The sequence below is a fragment of the Stenella coeruleoalba genome, assembly GCF_951394435.1.
Source record: "Stenella coeruleoalba genome assembly, chromosome: 15".
Taxonomy (NCBI): Eukaryota; Metazoa; Chordata; class Mammalia; order Artiodactyla; family Delphinidae; genus Stenella; species Stenella coeruleoalba.
Window position 1 is genome coordinate 7,002,885 of NC_137161.1, and position 20,430 is coordinate 7,023,314.

Below are 20,430 nucleotides of genomic sequence, written 5' to 3' on the forward strand. Positions count from 1 at the left end.
ACTCAAACTGCATCTTGGAGGAAGTGAGGAAGCAATCACTATGGCCACGTATGCCAAAATATCTTTGCACAAGATCTATTTTCCCTAATTGTGCATGAACCCTTCTTTGCAATCCTATTTCTGACGCATCCAAAAGGAGCACCATTCAGGTCTCACCTAGAGGGGAAGATATTATCAGCCTAATTAGTAGGCAAGGCTCCAGTTGCGTGATCTGATTCATTATGCCAGAGTTCAAAACCCTATTCCTCTTCTCACTTTTTTTTTTTTTTTTTGTGGTACGCAGGCCCCTCACTGTTGTGGCCTCTCCCGTTGCGGAGCACAGGCTCCGGACGCGCAGGCTCAGCGGCCATGGCTCATGGGCCCAGCCGCTCCACGGCATGTGGGATCTTCCCGGACCGGGGCACAAACCCGTGTCCCCTGCATGGGCAGGCGGACTCCCAACCAGTGCGCCACCAGGGAAGCCCCTCTCTTCTCACTTTTGCTGCAGTTCAAAAGGAATCCATGCATGGCTGTATACTCCCAATTGTTTGAGTGGTGGCTTCAACTCAACCCCAGTCTGAATTATCACCAAGCCTCCAGCCTGGCATGTTAATCTATCCAGACTCCTTGCCGAGGCTGCCTAATAGGAGACCCGATGATAACAGGGAATGTCACGTCGCCTTCCCGTACCAGGAACTGTAGAGTCTTAGCCAGTGTTTACCCAGAGCTCGTCAGATTTATCTTTCAGATCCTGGGGGAAAATGCGTGAATGATAGGAGCACAGGGGAAAACTCTAAATCTTTGGGTGTGTACCACTCAGAGCTTCAGCCAGTTAGCCAAGATTCATTAGGCAGTGGTTCAATTGTTCTTTCAATATTACTTTGGAAGGATTTTCAGTCTCTTCTGGTATTTCTAGATATTTTTTCTATAATTTCCTTTTCCTAGTTTTGGAGTATTCATTTGCGATGAGGATGCTGGTGACAACACCCAGTATACACCACCACACACACACAGGCACTATATATTTTGATTAGATAATAATTTAAACTTTTAGTATGAATATTGTATTCTTGCCATGGACCCTCATAGCACTGTCTGTTTCCTTCATTGCACTTACCATAGATTATAAGTATACATGTACTTGGGTGATTCTTTGATGATTTTTCCTTTTCCCCACTAAGCTCCACGTGGGCAGGGACTGAATTTGTTTTGCTCACTGTTGTATATCCATGGCGTCCACAGTCATTATCATAGAGTCAAAGGGTAGAATGTATTTGTTGAATGAATTCATGGTTAAGTGATTAAATAGATGAATGGGTGTTAATCCTCCAGTTATTAGATATTCAGGATTCTCTAAACAATGGCTTTACCTAACTCCTCAATATTATAACAGACCCCAAATTCAGTCTGCCTAACTTCATAATCAGTGCATGTTCGTTTTAAAAATTGTAAAATGCTAAAATCACAAATTAAGCTTTTTTCATTGTGCTATTGCCTAGAAACAATTATGGTTCAAGTTTGAAGTAGAGACTTCCACCCTTTTTAGTCATAATTGCACAAAATCGAATGTGTATGATATTTATTAACGTGCTCTTTCACTTGGTACATTGTGAACATTTTCCATGAAATACTGTCCTTAACTCAGTGTTTAATGATCATCGGGTACCCCATCATATGGATGAATAATAACCCATTTAACTGATACTCTGTTTTTTTGCACATGAAATTTCTTTCTCAAATTGCAGGGACCCAGAGATGTCAGGAACACTGCCAGACAGAAGGGCTCATGACATATGGTCCCGGGGACTGTCTTCTGCCTCACCCTCACATTAACAGTGTCTTATTTAAGACAGTTTGTATCTTATTAGGTGAAAACAATATATGTTTCAACTTCATGTTTGCCTCCTAGATTTTTAGTATGATTGAACATTCTGATGGTCTGTTAGATGCATCAGCTTGGCTAAGCTACAGTCCCCAATTATTCAACCAAACTCTTATCTAACTGTAGTGGTGAAGTTACTTTGTAGATGTGATAAAAGTCTATAATCAGTTTATTTTATGTAAGAGATATTATCCTGGATAACGTGGTTGGCCTGACCCAGTCTGTTGAAAGGCCTTAAGAGCAGGGCTGGGGCTTCTTGGTCAAGAAGAAATTCTGTCTGTGGACAGTGGCCTCAGCCTGTGCCTGAGAGTTCCAGCCCTTCTCAACGGCCTGCCCTGTGGATTCTGGATCTGCCAGCTCCACAGTTGCCTAAGCCAACTCCTTGCAATAAAACCTTTAATATACCTGAAACTAACACAATATTGTAAATCAACTATAGTCCAATACAGAATTTTTAAAAAGCTATGCAAAATTCCATAACATAAAAAGACCCCCAAACCCTTAATGTATATCTCCTACTGGTTCTGTGTCTGTGGTTGGACCCTGACTGATACAAGCAGTTTTTATGCTTTAATTTTATGAATTTTCCATTTATTTCACGTTCCCATGTTTCTCTTGGCATATGCTTCTGTTTATTATTAGTGAGATGAGTTCCTTTGTCAGGTAAGGTAATCTTTTCCCTGTTTTTGTATTTGGCAGTGCCAGTCCTCTGTGTTAGTCAAAACTGACTAATACATACATACATAGTATTTCATTAATTGCAGAAATATCTCAATGGGAAATTGACTGGAATGAAAGTAAACTTATGAATATTATTGGAAGATGTCATATCTTCATATTGTTTCCCCATCTAACAAGAATAATGTGGTGGAGAGGATAATGTCCCCTCCAGACGTGTTTGTGCGTTAATCTTGGAACTCGGTGGCTACTGTAACCTAACGTGTGAAAAACAGGTTTGCAGATGTGATGAAGCTAAGCTCTTGAGATGGGAAGATTATCCTGGATTACCAGGTGTGTTTAATGTAGTCACAAGGACCCTGTAAGGAAAAGTCTATTTTCAGTTGGATTTTCTATTACTTGAAATTAAATATTCCTCACAGACACAGTTCTTAATGTGGATTTATGTAGCCTTTGAATCTTAGCTGAATAATCTATGGAATAATATTTTTTTAAAATATGGCTCTTCAAATACTCCAAAATGATGGTTAGCTTTATCATTTCTTTCTTTCTTTTTTTTTTTTGAGGTACGCGGGCCTCTCACCACTGTGGCCTCTCCCGTTGCGGAGCACAGGCTCCGGATGCGCAGGCTCAGCGGCCATGGCTCACGGGCCCAGCCGCTCCGCGGCATGTGGTATCTTCCCGGTCCGGGGCACAAACCCGTGTCCCCTGCATCGGCAGGCAGACTCTCAACCACTGTGCCACCAGGGAAGCCCCATTTATTTCTTCTTAATCTGAAAACCACACAATCCAAGGTACTTTTTTCTGAAAACAAAACATTGGGTCCTAACTCAAGGATGGTGAGACACTAGGAAGATAAAATACCTGGAGGAAAATAAATATTTAAAAAGATGGTGAGAGAAAAGAATAACTCTAAAAAAGGCAAAGATTTTGTCACTTGGCCTGAAGACCGTTTTCCTGTAAGGAATCTATAGGCAGTAACGTATGTCATAATCACTACACTGTGGTCAGGAGAGATGAGAGAAATCTAAAACCTACACCTTGTTCTTCTGGCCAGGAAAAGCAGACATGTTGAAATAAAATCCTAGGAACTGACACAAAGGCAGGTGAGCAGGCTGCTGTTATATAATTAAAGACTGGAGAGCATAGAATGAAGGGAAAGAGAACCTCGCTCCTTGTCCACCAGGGAGCTGGACTTTTCATCAGTGTTTCTATTTGAGAGGGAGAGACAATATTACGAAGATGGGAACCAGAGGGAAGTGTGGGAATTTGCATTTATGTTTGAATGGCCATTGCTTATATTTAAGAGATGTTCCAGATTTCCTCCCTTTTAAATAGCGCAAACTCTGTGGAAGGATGGGCATTATAGAAATTTTAAAATAAGAGCGACAAAAACAAAACAAGGAAACAAAAAAAATCCCTGATCACTAAGAACCTCACCACCCTAGCAAATCAACTGCTTTCGTCTTATTTGGTAACACGTCTGGTTTTACCACACACCCTATCATGATATTCTATGGCCACTACTCTTAACAATATTGGTAGTAATAGTAACGATAGTAGCCAACATCTGTTGAAAGCTTACAATATACAAAGTGTTATGGGTTGAACTGAGCCCCCCACCAAATGCATACGTTGGAGTGCTAACCTCCAGTACCTCAGAATGTGGCCTTTGGAGAAAGGGTCTTTACAGAGGTAACCAAGTTAATAAGAGGTCACTAGAGTGGGCCTAATCCAGTGTGAACGGTATCCTTAAAAAAGTGAAAATCTGGGGCTTCTCTGGTAGCGCAGTGGTTGAGAGTCCGCCTGCTGATGCAGGGGACATGGGTTCGTGCCCCGGTCCGGGAAGATCCCACATGCCGTGGAGAGGCTGGGCCCGTGAGCCATGACCGCTGAGCCTGCGCGTCTGGAGCCTGTGCTCCGCAGCGGGAGAGGCCGCAACAGTGAGAGGCCTGCGTACCGCAAAAAAAAAAAAAAAAAAGTGAAAATCTGGAGACAGACATGCACATAGGGAGAACGTCATATGAGGATGAAGGCGGAGATCAGGGTGATGCTTCCGGTAGCCGAGGCATATGCCAAAGATTGCCAGCAAACCACTAGCACTGAAGGGAGAGGCATGAAAAAGATGCTGTCATGGCCCTCAGAAGGAATCAGCTCTGCCCACACCTTGATTGTGGACTTCTAGCTTCCAGAACTGTGGGACAGTAGATGTCTTTAGTACCTTGTTACAGTTGCCCCGGCAAACTAACACACCAAGCACTGTATTAAACAAATTACATATAAAAAGTTACTAAATACTCAAAGAAGCGCTGCTTGAGGTGGTCACTCATCTGATCCCTGTTTTTGCAGGTGAGAAAGAAACAGACTGCAAGAGATTAAGTATCTCAAGAAGAGGCACACATTTCTTAAGTGGGGATCTGGGGACGCTCCTGCAGGTGGACCAGATCAGAGGGCAGGGATCGTATTTTGTTTGGCTTTACGTGCCGGCCTTGGCCTGTTGCTCTTAGCACAGGGCCCGACACATTCTCACTAAGCACATACTGGATAAATAGTTACAGCTGTATGGTTCTCATATAAATTAAATGATAACACAGATAACACAACATTTTAGTATAGGAATGTTCCATGTTCCTATATAGTCTTCATGATTTTTATTTTTAATGGCTGTACAAAACTCCATCAGTTTCATATTACTGTAATTTATTTGGTCATTCTCCTATTGTTGGACATTTATGTTGATTTTAATATTTTACTACTACTATAAACAGCACCATGATGGACGTCTTCATGCCCAGATATTTTCCCAATTTTTTTAGATGGAGTGTTTCTTATTTCCTTGTGGTCAATCATCAAGTTTATGAACATTTCTACAGTTATTATAAAATGTATTATCAAATTACCTTACAAAAGACTTCTGCAAATAAACCTTTTAATAGGCATGTATAAGTGTAGATATTTCACGATATTCACATCAGTATTGGGTCAACATTCACAATAATTTTTAAACCCTGTCAGGTTATTATTTTATGTTTTGATCTTTTTGATTTAAAATCTACTTTAACAAGTATCCTAATTGTGCTGTTTCTCATTCTCTTGTTAGAAATACAAGTTAATTTTGGGCTCCCAATGAATGACAAAGCTAGTTTTAAATCCTGAGGTTAGTTACATAGTGAAAACACCAACTAAATGAGGTAATCAACTGATAAAATTGATTAAACTGAAGTCATATTGAACTAGCATACCAATTTAGTACTTGTCCTGATTAATGTAAATGGATACAAGTAAAATGTATTGATCAAATACACAAATTGATCAAATGATGGTATCTAGTGTTCAACCGGCAGTTCATAAAACAAAGATAAATTTGTGATGTATTTCAGAATATCAAAAACACACATAGCCTTATGGGTAGTTTAAAACTGTAAAATTAAATTCTGAAAATATGCAAGCAGGTTAACTGGAAAAGGGAAAGTTGCCCAAAGATGTAATTTTTTTCTGACCTCTAAGATATAAAAGGAAGAATTCAGTTTGCAATTGGAAAGTTAAAAAGTCGAGTGATTCCTGGATACATTAAATTTTCTGTTCGGGATCTACTATGGTCAGCTCGGGAAACAGACCAACTCAGAGATGTTGTGCCTGTGCTGTGTGTTACCTGAGTGAAAGTGCTACAGAAAGAAATAGCCTTTCTTATCCACTGGCTCTTAGGAAGTGGCCACCAAAGGGCGTGGGGTGGGAGGGAGGGAGAGAGGAGAGGAGAGGGGAGGAGAAAAGAAAGAAAAAGCAGAGAGAGAAAAGAAAGGGGGGGGGGAGATGAGGGGAGAAAAAAGAGGGAGAGGAAAGAGGCTGGCAGGAAGGAGAGAGGGATGAAGAAAGATAGGGAGCCGCTAGTTTGGTCTCTATATCTGTGAATCTGTTTCTGTTTTGACTGACACATTTGTTTGTTTTATTTTTTAGATTCCACATATCAGTGATAACATAGAATATTTGCCTTTCTCTGCCTGACTTATTTCACTAAGCATAATATTCTCTAGGTCCATCCACATTGTTGCGAATGGCAGAATTTCATTCTTTTTTATGGCGGAGTGATAGTCCATTGTATTTCTATTATCTCACATCTTCTTTATCTCAGAGAGAGGTGGGGAGGGGCAAGATAGGGCTATGGGATTAAGAGATACAAACTACTATGTATAAAATAAACAACAAGCATATTTATATCATGTATAAAATAGATAAGCAACAAGGGAAATATAGCCATTATTTTGTAATAGCTTTAAATGGAGTATAATCTATAAAAATACTGAATCACTACGTTGTATACCTGAAACTACTATAATACTATAAGTCAACTATAATTCAATAAAAAAAAGACAGGGAAGGAGAAAGGAAGGGAGGAAAAAGGAAACAACTCATGACATACGTATAGATGCATGAAGGTCGTTAGCACACGCACAGAGAGAAACTCACTTCAGTATGAAATATTCAATTACTATTAAAAGCCCAATATTTTAATTGACTTAATTGATAGTGCATTATGAATGGAAATTAATTAAAACAATAATAGCATTCAAAGAAGACATTAATTTTGTTAATTTTTTTTTTTAAACTACAACAGGAGTCTTTAAGCGGTAACTTCATTTGTAAAAGTTCTAAGCCAGGAATTTCTCTGAATTAGTCAATGGCATCTACAATTTGCAGAGTATTCAGCACCTTTGCCACCGCTGAGAGCAGATGAAAGTTGGCAGCCAACGGACTTTTGGCAGAAACCAGTGCAGCCCTGAATCCATTTAAAAACGTTTCAAATGTTCCTAATATTATTTAGACTTAGCTAGTTCTTGTACACACTTTAAGAGAGATTATCCTTAAAAATGAAAACCCATGTTTTCCTCTCCTGCTGTGATAATGCAAAAACTAAACTGATTTTGGTCAAAGTTTCCAAGATTTATTTTCTTCCCTTCAGCATTACAATAAATGATTAGGCAGAAACAAAACCGGGGATTCTTCATTCTGTATGAGCAGTGGCTCAAAGGGAAGTGGAAAACCACAGTTGTCTCTTAGCTGCAGTCTGCTTCAGCTAACACCAATAAAGCTTGTCTGGGCTGGTGTATTTATAGACTCTGCAGGGAGAGAGAGTAGATATAAATACTTGAATACTTTTTATTTAGTAGAAATGTCTGTTCTGAAGTTGGTCTTTGTCTCTTCCAGTAATTGGTGTGGATGCCCAGAAGAACTGAATTAATTGCATGAACAAACTTATTATATGGTTGAGGTTAGTTCTAGACCAAGCTGAGAAAATGTAACTGGGCTAGTGTATAAAGAGGTGGGGTTTTTAGTTCATTTTTCATTCTTTCTAACATCCACCAATTTTGGGGGGGGGTTACCCAAATATATTTCTGAGTATCAAGCACCACTCTTGGTTCTTGGAATGGAGGGGTGAATCTATTGTCTATTGCCACAGCAATGCTGTGAGCCATCATCAACAATAATGAAGAAGCTGCCTAGAACAACAAGCGTTTATTATTGCTCATGAACCTACAGGGCGTGTGGGTTGTTTGCTGCTCCCACCTGGGCTCATTCATACACCTGAAGTCAGCCCCAGAGAGGGCAGGCAGCTCAGCTAACCTTGGCTGGGCTCATGTGTTTGAAGGTGGCTAGCTGCTGGCTGGTCTAGGATGGCCTTGCCTGGGACAGCTGGTCTCTCTTGTGCGTGGTCTTTTATGCTCAACTTAGCAGGGCTTGTTCCCCTCGTAAAATCCGAGTTCCAAGAGAAAGAGTGGAAGGTCCTTGAACCCATGCTGAGAACTGACCCACTATCATTCTTCTGCATTCTGTTGGCTAGAGCAAATCAGCGGCCAGCCTGAATTCAACGCGGTGAGGGAACAGATTCTACCTCTTTGGGAGGAGGTGCAAAGGACATGGTCCCAGGAAAGGGGATAATTTGGGACATTTTTGTAATCAATCTCCCATAAGGAGTAATTGAAATCTAACAAACTGGAGGTGAAGAAAATAAGTAAATATTCAAGATAATCTCAGATAGTGATTAAGTGCTCTGAAGAAAACAGGGTGTGACCCAGAATAAAGCAAGGGAGGTGCCTACGGTACAAAATTTAAGGAAGCACTCACTCTCAGAGATAGATGAATGGATAGACTGATGGACACATGTATACAGGGCAGTAGAATACACACACACATATATATATGAATAGCATCTATAAAAATATATATTTTACTGAGTGCTTAGAAGTGAAGAGCACAGTGGCCACTAGTCCTGTTTGATCCCACTGCCTTGATTTAGTGCCATTGCGTTGACTTATTGCTTTTGTACCACCCGTGCAAATGTCAGTCCAGTGAAAAGAGCAAACGGCATCTCCACGTTATTATGAACCTAGTTTTGACTTCGTGGACTTCCTAAAAGGAAGACCTCCAGGAGTCTCTAGGTCACACTCTGAGGACCCTACTGTGGTTCTTTTCTGTCTTGCTTCTCTTTCAAAACTTCAACTTGCCTGTGGCCTCATTCTCACAGAGCCAGATTCTCTGCTGTGTCAGAGCTAGTCACGGTGTCCATCAGTGGTCCTGAGCCCATTTGTGGAAGATGCTTTAACTCAGGGGTGGCACACACCTGGTCTCCCTGCTGGAGCTGCTCTCCCTGCGCCCATGGTGGCCTCGGTCACTGTACTTTCTCCTGTTTGGCTTCACTCCAGCCTCACAATTATTATCATTTTTACATCAGCGCTCAGCAGTCACTGCCCATCCTCTGGACTTGATAAAACTTGTCATCCCATCCATCCTGTCCCAAATAAAGGGCTCTAATTTCATGCCAGGCGGATGGATGTTCTTGAAAGATGATATCTTGTGCCCCCCTGAAAGAAATAACTTTTCCCCTTTGTCTTTGTTTGTGGGACTAGTTGCTGCTTCTTGGTCTCAGGACAGTAGTTCTCAACCAGGAAAGCACCTGAAGAACACTGAACAGATAGTGATGCTGGGCCTCATTCTAGGCAGGTTAAATCCCAGGCTCTGGGGGTGGCCTGAGCATCAGCACTTTTAAACCCTTTCAGTCTTCCCCAGTGATTCTAACCTAAAAAGGTTGAGCTGCTGGATTTTGATACCACCTGGAGGCTGTCACTAAGGCCTCCTGGTTGGTTCTCCACAAAGGTGGCTGTAAGGCTTTTGCTTGGTCATCTAGATAATTTTATTTTTACCTCCCACAGGGAGACCATTAAGTTTTTGTCTAACCTCTCAAACAAGGGATGTATTATTATTTTACGACCCTGTGTAACTTTCAAAGGTAGAACCTTAACACTGATGAATAAAAAGTAGTGATCCCAAAGACACAACTGATCTTATTACTTCCTCTTTATTAAAAGCATAGTAAATTGGATGTTTTAAAAGAAAAATATCACTTAACATAAGATAGGATTTTTTTTTTTGTCGTTTCAAGAAGCTGTTAATCAGATATTGCTCTCGGCAGATAGCAGATGTTTGCCCCTTTGCTCATGCACGCCAAGCATGTGAACCCCTGTCCTGTGTCTAGAAGATCACGGGATGATGAAAGCTCAGACACATGTTCTCATTCATTCCTGGCAGCTTTGTCTTGAGCATACAGCTAAGCTCAGCTACTAAGTGCCCCCAGAAGAGGCAGGATGCATTTGGGATTCATCTGTAAGGTGGAGACAGTGTCCTGTGCCCAGAGTGCAGGGCGATGGTGGCGACAGAGCCCAGCAGCATGTTGGTGAGCGTGCAGTGGTGGCAGGACCAGGGCTTTCCCACCCTGTAATCAGGTTTGTGCTCCAACTCTAATCCTTAGCTCTGGTCCATTTTCCCAGCCCAGCTCTGCAAACTCCTTGTTGACACCATGAGCTATAGCTAATACCCTTTCCACCAGTCTCTTTTCTGCTTTAATAAACCACATATTTCTAATTTATTATGCTTTTAAATAAAGACAAAAATAAATGGCTAAGAATAGCTTTAACTTTCTGTATTACCCACCAATGTTATGTCTGTGAAGGCAGTATAGGGCTAGGATGAAGTTCTGGTTTCTATTGAAAGATGTGGCCATGTTGGTCTCCCTTTTCCTTGTGGTGCCACGTGGCTGGACCTAAAGGACGGCTGTTCCTTTAGAAGAGGCGCGCATGCTCTTTGCTAGTCCCCACGTGGGATGCTTCACCATTTCCATCACTTGCTTGGCTCCTATAAGCTACTGACTTTGTTACTCCTGATATATTTATATCACTCTTTGTTCTGGGAAATATGAGTTGTACCTTATAAGAATATATAAAATGCACTGAACTAATTCAAATTACAAGTAGACAGGAAAGAAAAAAGTGAACCTATATAATAACAGTCATCATCATCATCATCATCCAGTGTATGTTTTCTGTACATTGGTTTGCTAAGGGTAGAGCCCTATATTCTCTCAGAGGTAAAAATAAGGAAACATTAGGAAACATAATTAGTCACACAAGTTACAGTTTCCAGAAGACAGAATTGAGCGTATTTCTCAGAAGAATCATAACAGTAACTGATGTTAACAGCAGATAAAAAGTTCTCATGTGGATTCTGTAAAACAAAGGGAAGTGTGAGATATACCCAAAAATGCCTTCAATAATACTTTCACGATAAATAAGAGAACTATTACTAGAAAGCTGTTTCATTTAATCTTATAAAATAGACTAGTTCCACTAAAGTGCCGTGGAGAGAGAAGTAATATCTAAGAACGAAAATATCCATTACTACTTTTAATCAAGGGAACAATTTTAGAGGGTCTGAGATAGTAGAAGTCTGTTTATGCTACCTGCATCCACTCCCGTTTCTTCTGTTAATGAAACAGAGCAGCACCCTAAGGTCCTTCCCTCCCATGTCCTCCGCCTGCCTTTTGTTTGTAGAAAAACTTTAGTCAAAGAATAAGGTTAATTAGAGAAGTGAGAAAATGCAGAAGCAAAGGAAAACAGTCAAACAAGGCCAAATAATATTAGTTTAGTCATTAAAGTCAAGGACCTTTTAGTTCCTCCTCAAGGGCTAGAGATCATATTCTGAGCCATGGCCTTTGAGCTGTTTTGTAGATACTGAAACCCCCAACAGGTGGAAGAATTTAACTACACGATGACCAGCCTGTAGCCATGACATAAGCTGCCACAATTCCGAGAACTGGCCTCAAAGAAACAAGAATAAACCGACCCTGGAACTCAAGATTAACCGTACCTAAAACAATCAAGATGACGCTGGTCAGACCACCGCAGGACCAGTTTCAAGATGACCGTCACAGCTGCCTGTGCCTTTTTCTGCATGTAGCCCCCTCCCTCCATCTATAAAAGCTCTTGCCCATTGATTGTCAGTGGGGGGGGGGGGGGGGGGGAGGTGGCCTTTGGACATGAGTCCACCCCTGGCCCCCACCCCCGGCCCGGGTTGCCGGCTGCTTATAAAGCAAATTTTCCTTTCCACCAACCTTGCCTCTTTATTGGCTTTTGAGTGGTGAGTAGCTGGACCCCACTTTTGATAACATTAACAATGTGCTGTATTCCTCTGCGATGCCCTCTCGTGACTCTTGGCCCAGGTGCTTTGGGGGAAGTTGACTCCACCCTTAGTTCCTGGAGGGATTGTGTGACTTGGACCTGACCAATTCCAGTATCCCATTCCCTTGGGATTATTTTATGGGGTTATTTCCCAGAACCCTATGAAAGATCACAATGTCTATAAAAATCATGAGTGTTGTTTTTAGCCACAATTTCAGATCAGGCTTGTTATCTGAATTTAAGAGAATCCCTGTCTTGTCTGTTCCCTTGGATGACTGGTTTGTATGAACGCTTCATCCTGCATTCTACACAAGGAGGTCTTTTCAGCATGAGATTGTGTCTCCGTTGGACACAATGGTATTAGTTCAATGGTGGAACGACAGTTTGGATAACACTTGAATGTGGATTTAAAAATCAGTCCACTACTAGTCAACCTCTTTGCATGGCAGTTCATGGTGCATGTAGGATGTCTCTGTCCTACCCATTTAATATTTTTTCTGTGACTTACAATGTAATTGACTTACAAGTAAAATAAAGTTTTATTTTATGGACCACTTTCATGCTTTTCTAGTTGAAAGGGAATTAATTAGATTTAGTTGAGGTTGATTCTCCAAATGACACCCTAGATACAGCAGACAGCATACATGCATCTTATTCTCCTCTCGTAGAGAACATATGCATAAAATCATTTAATAAAAGAAGTTACACATCGAAAGCTTTCAAAACAAAGTTGATAAAAATAGGATGTGACGGATTCTTCCCTTTATTTCTTAGAGCTCCTGCAATTATGTCTGCTTCTCCAGGACATGAACTGATAAATGATGTTTTACAGGGGTTGGAGTCGGGGGGCGATGGAAGCAAGGAAAAAGAAATCTTACAACTTTATATTCTTTCTCAAATTTTCCCCTAGAGAATGCAGTTGGGCTCAGGAAGAAGTTTTATAACTTGAATATACAAGGTTTGTCTAAAGGTTGATCTGTAGGTGGCCTCAGCCTGTACCAATTATGTTGCTTATTAGAGAAATAATGAAAGACCAACATTAGAATGATGCTTTTAAAATTACCTGCTCTTTGTAAAGTGTGTTTCCCAAATTAGCTAGGAAAAAGTCGTTTGGAAAGGCTCTAAGAACATATAAATGGAAGGAAATTAGGCAGCTAAACAAGGACAATAATGGGCTTTTTAGACAATCTTGTGTTTAATTGCAGCCAACTTTAACTATAGGCAACATAAAAAGGTTGAACAGACAAAAGCCTTGGGGTACTATCGGTGTAGTGAAGTTTTCAACAGCCCAGTGGAAACTGGAATGTTGGCCATTATGTGGTTAATCTCAGCTGTATGGACAGTTTCACCAGATAATTCAAGGTTCAAGGAGACACAAGAATTCATTTGTGTTACTTGCCACAGAGGAACTCAAATATACAGTTGAGTTGTCTACATTGATGAAATTAACTGGAAAGTGTCCAACTTTCACTTCACTTTTTGTTAGATTCATAAATAATGAAGCTTTACCCCATGGCATCAGGCAGGATTCTATTCCAGCCATTGTGTCTGTTGTCCTTCCTACTTGATAATGGTTGTTGAGTGAGCTACCGGTAAGAGACACTGAAAGGCGTTGAAATGGTCTTGAACCATTTCCACATTTGACCAATGATACGAGTTTATAAAAATTGACAGACTGTAGTTCATAGTATATGACTTTTGATCAGATCAAAAACGCTGCAAGTTCTGATGTTGGAAAATGGATGGGTAGCTGTAAAATTACATGTGGAATGAGGTTTTCAATTTAAGTTCTTTTCTACTGAAGACTTTAAAGTTCTATTTTAAAATGTTATTTAAAATTACAATTCCAAGTATGAGCCGATGCCAATGAGAGAGAATGATGAGAAACTTTAACTCTATATTGTGTATTTTCATTTTTTCCCCAATTTTTCCAAACAAGCAAGAATTATTTTATAATGGGAAAATACAGTAACCTGTGATGCTTTCTCTCTAAACAGAGGTAGTGGGCGGGTGAGTCTTCTAAGAAAATACTTCCCATGTAAGCTCAGATTCAAATGCAAATCGTGCAAATTATTAGTACCAGAGCTGGCAACAAGGGCACTGAAGAGAGAAGTTTTTGAACACCTACTGTGTACTGACTAGTCTGAATATTTGTACTCCTCAGAGTGACTTGGCAAGATGTGATTTATTGCCCTCATGTCGCTTTAAAAAACTCTGGGACCTGGGCTTCCCTGGTGGCGCAGTGGTTGAGAGTCCACCTGCCGATGCAGGGGACGCGGGTTCGCGCCCCGGTCCGGGAAGATCCCACATGCTGCGGAGTGGCTGGGCCCGTGAGCCATGGCCGCTGAGCCTGTGCGTCCGGGAGCCTGTGCTCCGCAACGGGAGAGGCCACAACAGTGAGAGGCCCGCGTACCGCAAAAAAAAAAAAAAAAAACTCTGGGACCTGGGCAGATTATATAATTGGTCATGATCACCCTGCTAATACCTGGCTGAACCGTATTTGCGCCTGTGTTTGTTAAATTCTGAAGTCCACCCTTTCCTATTCAGGCTTCCCTTGTTCTTCCAGAAGCAAGTGATGCTCTCCTGTCAAAACTGAAAGCTGTTGATATGGAAACAAATTATCGTGATTCATTCTTTAGTAATTGATTGAGAGTTTATTTGTATCTCGTTAAAATTTTAGCAGCTAGATCTGCTTTATAGTAAATGACATTATGTTTTTATATTAATAAACATAGAATTGGCTGCTGAAATCTACCAGGTAAGTTTTTGGCACTTACGGTTATATGGATAACCATATTATTTTATTATTTTCTTTTCTGCCTATTTATATGCTGAATTGAAATGGTATTTTTCTAACATTGAATTGTTCTTGACTATCTGAACTAAACCTCACTTAGTTCAGTGTATTATTTTTTAAATGTAATGTGGATTCTGCTGGCTGAAACTCTATGACTCTTGAATCAATATTCATGGCTTTGGTTTATAGGTTTTGTTTTCAGTGCTATCCCTGTCAAGCTTAGGTATTTATGCTATTGTGGTTTTGTGAAAAGAATTAGGAAGCATTAATTCTAACTTTATGCTTTAGGACAATTTAAAAAGCTCATGAATTATCTGTTTCTTGAAGGTTTGAATGAATTCAAGCATGAAATTGTCTGGAACTTTACTGAGATGCAGATCTTTGACAATTTTCTCAATTTCTTCCTTCGTTTTGGGTCTGTTCAAGTATTCTATCTTCTGTTGAGTCAATTTGTAGTACAGTACTTTTATATTTATAGAAAATGGTCTATTCACATTCTCAAATTTATTAGCATATATTAGAGGAAATATTCTTTTAGAATCCTTTTAGTAAGTTCCATTTTTCACATCCTTAGGTTTGGATGTTAATGTATCCTTTTTTATTAATAAAGTAGTTTGTTATTCATTCAAAGAATTATTTTTATGTATTTATCAATTTTTTTCTGTTTCCCAGTACATGAATGAGTGCTTTTATATGTATTAACTCAATTTTTCTTTTCAATTATTTCATGCACTTGTCATTTCTACTTTTTCTGCTTTCCTATAAATGAGTTTGTTTTTATGTGTATTAATTCTATTGTTCAGCTTGCCTTAACTTTTTCTTTGAGCTCTTTTTCTTATGTTTTTATGTTGCACATGCTGTCCATTTTTGTTCTTTCTCTTTTTGGGTAAGGAAAATGTTTATGATTTTGCCTTTTCTGTTTTGCTTTTTTTTTTTTAGGAAATCTTTGGCATCATCCTACACTTTATATGGAGAGCTTTCAGTATCATCATGTTCTACTGATGCAGCAACTGTACTTTTGATTGTCTCTGTGACCTAAGAGGTACTTAATATTAAAAAATATTTTCTTTTAAATTTCCAGCGTTTGAGAGATTTGGTTTCTTCAGTTGTTATGTATTTCTGGGTGTACTGCATTATTGTTGGGAACTGTGGCTGACTATATCTTATTTCTATTTTTTTTGAATTTTGAATTTGCTTTGAGTCTAACTTATGATCAGTATTTGTAAATAACCTATGCACACTTAAGAAGCAGCTAGCTACATCTTGTATCTTTTTATAGCAATATTTAAATTCTATACCTATGGACTCTGTTATTCAGATTTGTCTATATTTAACTTTTCTTCTATAATTTTATGATTTGTTAAGGATGGAATGTTCTCATGATGCTTCCAATGACTAGTATACTTATATGATTTTTGTGCCCTTGCTATATCTCAAAGGCTTAATACATACTCCAAGGTGTGGAATTCTTAAAACGTGATGTAAGATGGTTTAAACAGTAAGATGTTTTAAAGGACATAGTATGAATAACATTGGATTACGTGGTGAGGATGTTATTTTTCATTTGTCTTCAAGCTTTCATTATGATAGAAGAAAATCTCAACTCAGTGGTGGTAGCATATTTTTATGACTCTGCTAACTCCGCTAATTCCATGTGATAATAGAGAAGAACCACTCAGGTGAGAATATTAAGCAGAATATGGAGATGTTCTGTGCATCTTGTTTGCCCACGTGCATATGTTCTCCACCCCTCTTTCCTTTGATCTCTGCCCTAGGAGGTGATCAGTATGTCTTGAATAATCTGATTTCCTTGTCCTTTGTCTTTCTGTTGGATCCCACCAACAGGGCAATGGCAAGAGACTGGAGAATTGTGAAGTAAGGGTCTTTGTTTCCCTGGCTCCTTTTCTGCTGGGTTACTTCGGGTTGGCTTCATTCCATCACCAAATGCAGTAGCTCCTATCTTTTGGTCCTCCCCCTAGAGCTGTTCATTCTGTGTCTAGTTATCACTCCATTTCTTTGCTCTGTCTGGTCAAGGCCTGGTAACTGCTCCCAGCTGTTGCTATCTCCATGGCACTGCACTATTCCTTGTTGATTTCTAAACTTGCCCCACCAGCCCACAGGTTTGTAAACAGTCTTTTTTCAAAACCCCTTTATCATCCAGTTTGAGGGTGCTATTTCCTCCTGTTTCTTCAGTGACAATAGCAGCTACGGAAATTCACTAATGTTTTGGTTTGTTTAATAGTAACCTTTTTTTATAGCACTAGAAATTGGTTTTGTATTTTTGATAGTGATGTAGAGCTTCTGTTTTTAATTTAAAAAATTCAATTTAAAGAAATCATATTAAGTATATTATAAATTTTATGAAGATGTAGCAAAAACTCATGGAACAAGAATGTGAATTACTAAAATTTGGAGAACACTGTTTTATACATTTCAGTGCTCCGTAATTTAGTATATATAGTTCTTTTCTATTTTAAATCACAAACTTGACTTTTCCCTTTGTTTAGTGCTTTCCTTCTTTAAACTGCAGTCAGTGATATCAGGCCTGATGCTCTGATCCCAAGTTTGTTTGTTTTTTCTATTTCTCTGGCATATTTTTCCCATCCTTCTATTTAAAACAAAAAACTTGAGTCACTTTGTTTTACTATATATTTTATAGTACAATATATTTTAATTTTTTGACTAACTCTGAAAGTCTTCTTGATTAATATGAAATCTATTTACTGTGGTTGAGACATTCACTGTTCTTATTTCTGTCATCAGTATAGGCTCAGTCTGTCTCCTTGCTGTATCCTTCTCTTTTCTAATATCAATATTTTCCCACATGTATCCCCTCCAGCATTTTGGAAGTATCTTAATGCTACTTTTATTTCTTGAATTAGCATATTTGAATCCTACATGTATCAACAACCTCAGAAGAAAATAATATTCACTGACTCCTTTTGTAGGAAAATGAGGCAATTAGTCCATTTCCTTTCCATCTCTCTTCCATCCTGGATTCTTTAGTATGTTCTGAGATTCTGGTTTCGTTGTGGCCTTGGACAAGTACGAACCTTCCTTTTTGTCTTATGTTCTTCATCTGTTAGGCATGTTGCTATCCTCATAGCATACTTGTGAAGAGTAAATGAATTCATACCTGTGAAGTGCTTAGAACAGGACACATAATAAGCACCATACCGGTGTTAGCCGTTGTTATTATTACTGCTACTCTTATTACATTATTATTTTTTAACAGATGAAGCTTTTCTTTCAGGAACGATGACCTAGAGTTTTTTCGACCTGTGTTGTCTGATATGCTAGGTACTAGCCCCACGTGGACATTCAGCACTTAAAATGTGGTGAGTCTGAATTAAAAGGTACCTTGAGTATAAAATACATCAACCTTAGAACATTTAGTCTGAAAACCAGAATGTAAAGTATCTCATTAGTAAAGTTTTAGATCCAGTTCGTTCATCTGTGCCATCTTCCTTTGGCAGAGACTAAGTGCTGTTGCGTGGAGGCATGTGCTGCTCTGCGGGGTGTGCCCTTCATCTGGAGATCCACTGCAGGGTGCGTGAGTGTGCTTTCTGGAAAATATTGCGTACATGAAATGCGTTAAAATGCCTTAGTTGACTCTGATTCCTCATTTGAACAATTCAGATGTAACCCCAGTAAATGGCCTGTCGGTTGCAGCCCAGAGAACATATGAATGACATCTTGTCGACATGTTAATCGGAAGTAACTATTCCCTGTTCACAGCCTGGTGTACCGAGCTCTTGTCTATGAGATTATGCATCATTTCAGAATTTCATACCCAGTTTTCTCAAACCTTTTTTCTTTAGTACTTTTCCTTTCCATCAATATCACCAGAGATTTCAGGTGTATAATGTAACTGTTAGAATCATAATGCCGTATTTTTGAATATGAGTATATTTCACTATGTTAAAAAATCAGATTTACATAGGACAAGGCAATTCATTATTTTTATTTCAGATCAAACCACAAGAGCAACCCAAGAGCACACTTTTCATCTGTCTGTGGTTAAAACTACTTTGAGGTAAAAATAGTGTCCAATTGAAAAGAAAAAGAAATAACACAAACACACATGCCTTTATCAGACTACCTACGTGTGCCTATGTATTAAATAAAATGCACAGAAAAGCATGCAGTCTCTCAGAAATCATTTCAGATCTGTTTACAAAAATTCAGTAAGAGAATTTCTAAGATCAAACCGGTGCTCCTTGAATCAGTGGGATGCTACGTACATTATTTATCAGCTAATTCCCAAGAACAATCATAAACGGCTTGATCTTACAGCCCTCCCAGCCCAACCGGTTCCTCCTGGCTTCCAAGCAAGTCGTAGGCACTTAAGCTACATGCCTAAGCTGTGAATAATTATGAAAGGAAACATGCTCCATCCTATACAAGCTGAGAAGGTGGAAGTGCCTGGGATGGCCTGGCACCTTTGCCTTTGACTTTGTGTTCTGATGTCGAGATACCAGTTCGATGTTGCCAATTTAACCAATCTGACTTTCTTTTCTTTCTTTCTTTTTAAACGAATGAGTAGTCTGCATAGAATCTTTAAACTGTGAGGTTCCTTGTGTATGAAAGACAGCTGGACAGCTGACATTCCTATGTCAATGATGCCTATATTTAAAATCATCTTAAACATAAGGACACATAAATACAGAGGGTTTTTCACTGGCTCTCTTGATGAAGGATGTGCCATGACAAGATTGTTTTTGTTGCTTGCTATTGCTAAAAGGCATGAAAGAAAATCACTCTGAATCCTGCAGTACCAACTTATTAGAATAAATACAACCTTAAGCTTTGGTTTTTCATGGGTTTTTTTTTTTGAGTGCTTTTGTGAAAAACCTGATGGCCAGCGTTCTTTGTATGAGAGACAGTTTCTTTTTTTTGCGGTACGCGGGCCTCTCACTGTTGTGGCCTCTCCCGTTGCGGAGCACAGGCTCCGGACGCGCAGGCTCAGCAGCCATGGCTCACGGGCCCAGCCGCTCTGCGGCATGTGGGACTTCCCGGACCGGGGCACGAACCTGTGTCCGCTGCATCGGCAAGCAGACTCTCAACCACTGCGCCACCAGGGAAGCCCTCTTTAATCTATTTTGAGTTTATTTTTGTATACAGTGTTAGGGAGTGTTCTAATTTCATTTTTTACATATAGCTGTCCAGTTTTCCCAGCACCACTTATTGAAGAGGCTCTCTTTTCTTCATTGTATACTCTTGCATCCTTTATCAAAGATTAGGTGATCATATATGCGTGGGTTGATCTCTGGGCTTTCTATCCTGTTCCATTGATCTATACTTCTGTTTTTGTGACAGTACCATATTGTCTTGATTACTGTAGCTTTGTAGTATAGTCTGAAGTCAGGGAGTCTGATTCCTCTAGCTCCGTTTTTTTCCCTCAAGACTGCTTTGGCTATTCGGGGTCTTTTGTGTCTCCATACAAATTTTAAGATTTTTTGTTCTAGTTCTGTAAAAAATGCCATTGGTAATTTGATAGGGATTGCATTGAATCTGTAGATTGCTTTGGGTAGTATAGTCATTTACACAATATTGATTCTTCCAATCCAAGAACATGGTATATCTCT

The 20,430-nt window shown here is 39.5% G+C and overlaps 2 protein-coding genes across 32 annotated transcripts in view; one reads left to right on the top strand and one right to left on the bottom strand.

Annotated features, from left to right (window-relative positions):
• CBLN4 (cerebellin 4 precursor) overlaps nucleotides 1–20,430 on the top strand; it is a gene marked incomplete at its 5' end in the record, with an annotated part of 575,839 nt that overhangs the window by 550,778 nt on the left and 4,631 nt on the right. For 13 of the 24 annotated variants that reach the window (XR_013824137.1, XR_013824138.1, XR_013824139.1 and 10 more), the window contains one exon: nucleotides 15,782–20,406. Of the gene's footprint in view, nucleotides 1–1,724; nucleotides 3,188–15,781; nucleotides 20,407–20,430 lie in introns of those variants that run through there. The other 11 variants (XR_013824133.1, XR_013824134.1, XR_013824159.1 and 8 more) reach the window with 9 other exon arrangements.
• The window catches only part of DOK5 (docking protein 5), a 1,081,787-nt gene that overhangs the window by 18,594 nt on the left and 1,042,763 nt on the right, over nucleotides 1–20,430 (bottom strand). The window lies entirely within an intron of this gene.